Raw genomic sequence first — 6,985 nt, 5'->3', positions numbered from 1 at the left:
CACCATTTCTAAGAGGGTTTCGATTTTCGATGGTGCTTTTGTACTCGTGCTGATGTTAAATATGAAAGTGAATCAACATGCTGTACCGAGTCGGGGGAGGGCCCTGAAACTGCTCAGAAACGCTGTGACATGGGGTCTCCTTACACTCATCAAATGTCAAGTGGGGAGCAACACTGGGATGTGGCAACAGAAGACATGAGACCCAAACTCCAGGAAAGCCCAGGTTTTAAAGCTTTGGTAAATTTGGGGGTTAAGAAATCCATGCCGAGGGCTAGGCTTGGTAGCACGTCTGCTAAAATTAGACTGATACACAGACGATTAGCATGGCTCCTAAGCAAGACTGAGGCACAAATTCCAGAACTATTCTGTTATTTACACATATTCTAAGGGGATGAATTCATGCTAGGGCTGCTGTAACAAAACACCACAGACTAGAGCCTCGTAAAGCACAGAAAATCATTGTCCTACAGTTCTGGAGGCTGGAACTCCAAGATCAAAATGTCAGCAAGTTTGATTTTCTCTGAGGCCTCTCTCCTTAGCTTGTGGATGGCCACCTTTTCCATTTCTCCACATGGTCTCTGCCCTGTGTGTCTGCATCTTAATGTCTCCTAATAAGGACACCAAGCATTAGATTAGGGCCACCCTGACGATCTCATTTAACCTTAGTTAACCCCCTGGAGGAAGAAATGGCAACCCACTCCGGTATTCTTGCCTGGAAAATTCTATGGACAGAGGAGCCTGGCAGGTGATAGTCCATGGAGTTGCAGAGAGTCAGACATGACTGAGCAACTAACATAACATAAATAACCTGTTGAAAGAACCCACTCCAGTATTCTTGCCTGGAGAATCCCATGCGCAGAGGAGCCTGGCGGGCTACAGTCCATGGGGTCACAAAGAGTCAGACAGGACTGAAGCGACTCAGCACTCACTCACCTCTTGAGAGACCTATCTCCAAACACAGTTACATTCTGAGTTAGTGCAGGCAAGGACTTCAGCATCTATGTAGAAAGAGAGGATACAATTCAGTCTGTAACAGGAAATGCGTTAAATAAAATACTTGCTTCTAATGTCTGGATCTAAAATGAATAGACTACAATAAGTAACAAGGCATTAGGATGCTTGGAAGGAAGAAAGGGAGGGAAGGAGCAAGATGAGGAAGTAAGCAGGGAAGGAAGGAAGGAAGAGAAAAGCTTGAAGAATGGCCAGAGTCTAAACTGGTCCAAACACGAGATCTTACTTAAGGAATTGGCCCCATATACACCTACTAGGGGGAAGAAGCCTAAAACAAGAGGAGATGGGGGAAACTGAATGATCCCAGGCATTAAGGCCAGTCACCTTTGCCTGCTACCTATGCCCTGTAGGGCCCAATGGTGTCTTGAAGCTGTAATGTCACTGTGGTTTAGTCACTAAGTCATGTCCGACTCCTGCAACACCATGGACTGTAGCCCTCCAGGCTCCTCTGTCCATGGGGTTTTCCAGGCAAGAATACTTGAATGGGTTGCCATTTCCTTCTCCAAGGGATCTTCCCAACCCACGAAAAGAACCTAGGTCTCCTGCATTGAAAGCGGATTCCCACATTGCAGGCAGATTCTTCACCGACTGAGCCACAAGGGAAGCCCCCAATGTCACTATGTCTACCAAATATTCTATCACTCTGAAGCTGTCCAAGAGACCGGACACTCAGCAGATCCCAGCAAAGACTGCCCCAGAAGTGTGCCTTTAACTTTGCCTGGGGGATTTAAATCCAAATCCAGCAACGAAAAAATATGGATCAGCTATTCTCGAAAGGTGTTGATGCTGAGCACTGTGGTCCGCAGAGTCTCTTGAAGATAGGAAGTTTCGCTCTTTTTCCTGCACTGATATAGTGAGGTGGGGATGCAGAGCAGACAGCTCACCCTGTCGTGCATCTGATAAAGCACCAGCAGGGTGTGTCACTGTTTGGCTGCTTCTGAACCACCCTAGCCAAGGCCTGTTGTACCTGTCCCCTAATCGCTCACAACGCTTCATTAACGGAGCAGCAGCCTCTGTGTCTTTAGGATCTCTGCTGTGTGTAAGGCTTGGACCAGGTTGCCTCCATGTACTATCTTGTTTGATAATCACCTTTGCAAACTCTTAACCACCAAATGCATTAATACAAAAATGGCTTTGAATGTGTAAACCATATGAACTATATGTAGCAACCATTTTGCTTTATCCTACTAGGAAAAAGCCATGGATGCGAATCAGGAAGAGGAAATTACCAACTGAACAAGTTCTATGTTGTTTTGTCTTGCAATCAACAGCAGTTGGTGTATTCTGGCTAGGAGGGTTTCATATGTCAGTTCACATGCTGCTTAGTTTTTTGTTTTTTTGTGTTTTTTCACTGACAATTTTGAATCAAAATGCCTGAAGTCACAGACAATACCACCTTTAGGCGCTCATCTAATAATCCCAGATAATAACTGAAGTATATCTAAAGCAGTCACTATTAGCAACAACAGCAACAACAACAACAAAAAAGTATTTGTTATTTACGGGAAAAACGCAAATAAAGAATAAATTGCTCCTTATAGTAGTAGTAGTTTAGCTGCTCAGTCGTGTCTGACTCTTGCAACTCCTCAGACTGTAGCTTGACAGGCTCCTCTGTCCATGGAATTCTCCAGGCAAGAATACTCGAGTGGGTTGCCATTTCCTTCTCCAGGGGATCTTCCCGACCCAGGAATCGAACCCGGTCTCCCGCATTGCAGGCAGAATTGCTGCTTATAAGCAAATTCCAATTACTGATACAAATGGGAAACACGTGTAGTTAGTTGTAGGCGGTCCGCTTAGCTTGCAAAAGGGAACCTTAGGGTGTAAACATTTGGTGGGGTAATACTGCCCTCTGGTGGTAGTATTAATTTCAGAGAGTCACTCTGAACCCTTGACAGTATTCCCGGCCTCTTTTTATCCATTTTATTGCTAACCTCATCCCCAGAAGATACTGAGAATCTATTCGGTACACATAGACACTTGGGAATCTACATGTTATTTAAACTTGATGGATGATGATGTTCCAAGGGCTCAAACCTTAGACCCAGACAGGAGAGGACTCTCTGGCCCCACTAGATGGTTTAGCTCTGGCTTTCCCTGGCTGTGCTCCTCCCTACAGATCAAGGTGCCCCGGGGCGCGCCCAAACCCACGCCCTTTTCTTCCTGCCCCAATCTCACCTCCACCCTTAGGTCCACTTCATTCCGCCCTGTTAATACACAGGTGCTCTCATTTTGCCTGAGGTTTTGATGAATAATAGAAAGCTCCCTGTTCCAGGATATCATTTGCATTTAGAAAAGCTTCCTGCAATACCATGACACATCCCTTCCCAGCAGTAATAATGAAAGGGAATTTTAAGATACGAGAAGAGACCCATGGGATAACCTTTCTCACCCCTTCAAATCACATAGGGCGTCTGCAAGGAACCTGGTGAGGTATTAGTCGCTTAGTCCTGTCTGACTTTGTGACCCCATGGACTGCAGCCCACCAGGCTCCTCTGTCCATGGAATTCTCCAGGCAAGAATACTGGAGGGGGTTACCATTCCCTTCTCCAGGGGATCTTCCCGACCCATGAATCGAATCCCCGTCTCCTGCCTCCTGCGTTACAGGCAGAGATTCTTTACAGATTTCTTTTTTCCAAGGTCCTTGGGAAAAGCAAGGACCCTGGAGCTTTTTCCAAACCTCAGTCCTCTGCTGCCACCTTCAGGACATTTGTCGTAGCTGCGTGTTCTGCGCTGCTGTTTACTTCATCAAAACTTGGTCCATAAAAAGTTTGTCATACAAAATGAGTAAGCTCTAGATGTTCGCTGGTCAACGAGGTGCCTATAGTTAACCCTGCTGTGTTGTGAGCTTCAACAAACGTTAAGAGGGTAGATCTCATGTTGGGGGTTCTTACTAAAAATAAATAAAGGCTACTCGAAATAGAGAGAGGCAGGGAGAGAGGGAAGGGAGAAGGGAGGGAAATAGGGAGCGGCGCAAGGGCACCAGGAGGGACCCATCTGAATGTTGTGTGAGAGCCGGCTGAGAAAAGACAGGCTGGCATCTATGTTTATGGTATTTCACACATCATGTAACACTTCCTATTTGCTACTCTATCAAACAACAGAATAATTTTTAAAAATAGCTAACACTATATCTATAATGTAGATGTATATAATAAGCAATAAAAGTATATAAGTGTAATGTTTTTATATATAACAAAACTATTCAACCTAAATAGGATGAATATATATATCCCTATATATATTCGTTCTGTATTTTATCATTGTTACCATGTTTCAACAGAATGGGAAAGACTAGAGATCTCTTCAGGAAAATTAGAGATACCAAGGGAACATTTCTTGCAAAGATGGGCTCGATAAAGGACAGAAATGGTATGGACCTAACAGAAGCAGAAGATATCAAGAAGAGGTGGCAAGAATACACAGAAGAACTGTACTAAAAAGATCTTCATGACCAAGATAATCACCATGGTGTGATCACTCACCTAGAGCCAGACATCCTGGAATGTGAAGTCAAGTGGGCCTTAGAAAGCATCACTACAAACAAAGCTAGTGAAGGTGATGGAATTCCAGTTGAGCTGTTTCAAATCCTGAAAGATGATGCTGTGAAAGTGCTGCACTCAATATGCCAGCAAATTTGGAAAACTCAGCAGTAGCCACAGGAATGGAAAAGGTCAGTTTTCATTCCAATCCCAAAGAAAGGCAATGCCAAAGAATGCTCAAACTACCACACAGTTGCACTCATCTCACACACTAGTAAAGCAATGCTCAAAATTCTCCAAGCCAGGCTTCAACAATACGTGAACTGTGAACTTCCTGATGTACAAGCTGGTTTCAGAAAGGGAAGAGGAACCAAAGATCAAATTGCCAACATCTGCTGGATCATGGAAAAAGCAAGAGGATTCCAGAAAAACATCTATTTCTGCTTTATTGACTATGCCAAAGCCTTTGACTGCGTGGATCACAAGAAAATTCTGAAAGAGATGGGAATACCAGACCACCTGACCTGCCTCTTGAGAAACCTATGTGCAGGTCAGGAGACAACAGTTAGAACTGGACATGGAACAACAGACTGGTTCCAAATAGGAAAAGGAGTCTGTCAAGGCTGTATATTGTCACCTTGCTTATTTAACTTCTATGCAGTGTACATCATGAGAAAAGCTGGACTGGAAGAAGCACAAGCTGGAATCAAGATTGCCGGGAGAAATATCAATAACCTGAGATATGCAGATGACACCACCGTTACGGCAGAAAGTGAAGAGGAACTAAAAAGCCTCTTGATGAAAGTGAAAGAGGACAGTGAAAAAGTTGGCCTAAAGCTCAACATTCAGAAAATGAAGATCATGGCATCTGGTCCCATCACTTCATGGGAAATAGATGGGCAAACAGTGGAAAGTGTCAGACTTTATTTTGGGGGGCTCCAAAATCACTGCAGATGGTGATTGCAGCCATGAAATTAAAAGACGCTTACTCCTTGGAAGGAAAGCTATGATCAACCTAGATAGCATATTGAAAAGCAGAGACATTACTTTGCCAACAAAGGTCCATCTAGTCAAGGCTATGGTTTCTCCAGCAGTCAGGTATGTATGTGAGAGTTGGACTGTGAAGAAAGCTGAGTGTTGAAGAATTGATGCTTTTGAACTGTGGTGTTGGAGAAGACTCTTGAGAGTCCCTGGGACTGCAAGGAGATCCAACCAATCCATTCTGAAGGAAATTGGCCCTGGGATTTCTTTGGAAGGAATGATGCTAAAGCTGAAACTCCAGTACTCTGGCCACCTCATGAGAAGAGCTGACTCATTGGAAAAGACTCTAATGCTGGGAGGGATTGGGGGCAGGAGGAGAAGGGGACAACAGAGAATGAGATGGCTGGATAGCATCACTGACTCAATGGATGTGAGTGTGACTGAACTCCGGAGTTGATGATGGACAGGGAGGCCTGGCATGCTGCAATTCATGGGGTCACAAAGAGTCGGACACGACTGAACAACTGAACTGACTGACCGTGTTTCCGTGTTTAATTGTCTCAATTTAGTCGTCTCCACCATGAGGTGGACACTGCTGCTGCTGCTGCTGCTGCTGCTGCTGCTGCTGCTGCTAAGTCGCTTCAGTCGTGTCCGACTCTGCGTGACCCCATAGACGGCAGCCCACTAGGCTCCCCCCATCCCTGGGATTCTCCAAGCAAGAACACTGGAGTGGGTTGCCATTTCCTTCTCCAATGCATGAAAATGAAAAGTGAAAGTGAAGTCGCTCAGTGGTGTCCGACTCTTCGTGACCCCATGGACCGCAGCCTACCAGGCTCCTCCGTCCATGGGGTTCTCCAGGCAAGATTGCTACTATTAGCTTTATGTTACAGAGGAAGACACTGAGGATCTCCCTTGTCTGAAACTCCCCAGCTAGTGAGTAGCCAAGCCTGAAGCTGAGCTGTGTTTATCTCTCCCCCTTCAGAGTCTGCATTCCTCACCGTGGGGTGAACGCCTGTCGTTTCACCAAGCGGGACGATAACGAGAAAGCATGATGTTGTGAAACAGGAAAAAACGAGACCTAACATCACCCCTGGGTTCATTCACAAGCGTTGCTGGGTACTGAGAACGCAGAAAGGGGCAAGAGAAGCAAGGCTTGCTCACTACCATACGTGCTAATATGAAGAAGCTCAACAGAAAATAGATTTTTTAAAGAGTATTTTTATATACTTTATAAAATATATACTTTATAAAAGTATACTTTATAAAAATGAGTATTTTTACATTAAATAAGGATGGCTTGTAAAATAGATAAGCTATGTTTGTTAAGAATGCAAATAGGATTATGTGATAGAAAGTGTCTGGAAAGCTGGTTTATTTGGGGCAGCCTGAAAAGAGGTGATTTTTTTTGATTGGCTAATGTGTTAGTCACTCAGTCGTGTCCAACTCTTTGTGACCCCATAGACTGTAGCCCACCAAGCTCCTCTGTCCGGGAATTCTCCAGGCAAGACTACTGG

The 6,985-nt window shown here is 44.7% G+C and overlaps 1 non-coding gene across 1 annotated transcript; it reads left to right on the top strand.

Annotated features, from left to right (window-relative positions):
* The first annotated feature begins 268 nt into the window (after positions 1-268).
* Positions 269-375, top strand: LOC138431588 (U6 spliceosomal RNA). Its single transcript, XR_011253746.1, has one exon. It is a non-coding gene; the product is annotated as a U6 spliceosomal RNA (small nuclear RNA).
* The last annotated feature ends 6,610 nt before the right edge of the window (positions 376-6,985 follow it).

This window comes from Ovis canadensis, chromosome 1 (assembly GCF_042477335.2).
Source record: "Ovis canadensis isolate MfBH-ARS-UI-01 breed Bighorn chromosome 1, ARS-UI_OviCan_v2, whole genome shotgun sequence".
NCBI classification, from domain to species: Eukaryota; Metazoa; Chordata; class Mammalia; order Artiodactyla; family Bovidae; genus Ovis; species Ovis canadensis.
Note: the sequence above shows the minus strand (reverse complement) of the source record. Positions and strands in the feature narration are given on the sequence as shown.